Consider the following 851-nt stretch of genomic DNA (forward strand, 5'->3'; position numbering starts at 1 on the left):
TGCTAGATTATTCAAAGACAGTTAACAGAACATCCGTTCTCAGCCGCAGCCATATAGGAGATACAGCAAACATGAAATAGAGAGCAGGTCAGCTGAGAATAATGTTTAACTTTTAGGCTTGATCAAAGCTAACTGAGCAGGAAAATAACGCAAACATAGGCTTAAAAAAGGAAAATGGCGGTGGGAGTATTATTCTGAAGGGCTGTTTTTCTTCAGCAGTTACAAAGAAGCTAGTTAGAGATGATGGAGTTATGGATGGAGATGATTACAGGGCTATAACTGCAAGCTTCCAATATGGACCCTCAAAATACAGCCAGACATGAAGCAATGTTTTTTTTTTTTTTCAAACATAAGTAGTCTTTAGTCAAAGCACTCAAATAAATTCAAATGGAAAACATGGAAATAGATGCTTCCCGATGCTCAATTCAAGTCTGACTAAGTTGAAGTTTTTCTGCAAATAACGACAGAAGAAGAAAAAAGTTATAAAGCTGGAAGAACCAGGAGCCTAAAGATCTTCAGCTATAACTAAAGTAAATGGAGCTTCAACAAAGAGTTGAATCAGAAAGCTTAAAACACACTCTAGCCAAAGCCATCAGAAAAACAGCAGAAAAACTCATGGAAGTTTGTTGCTGCTCTTACATGACAAAATGTGAAAAGTTGCAAAGGTATAAATGCTTTAGCAGTGCTCTGCATTGGATGCAGAATCCTTCAATTTTCTCTGTTTACTGCAGTGAATCCTTTTCAACTCATCACCCCCCCACCCTCCTGTCCCATCCTCTTGCTTTCAAACCCACATGTACCTGTCCCTCTGGTTAACCCCCACCTATCAGAGCCATCTCTCTCTTTCACAC

The sequence above is a fragment of the Cyprinodon variegatus genome, unplaced genomic scaffold, assembly GCF_000732505.1.
Source record: "Cyprinodon variegatus isolate N-32 unplaced genomic scaffold, C_variegatus-1.0 Scaffold429, whole genome shotgun sequence".
In the NCBI taxonomy this organism is placed as follows: domain Eukaryota; kingdom Metazoa; phylum Chordata; class Actinopteri; order Cyprinodontiformes; family Cyprinodontidae; genus Cyprinodon; species Cyprinodon variegatus.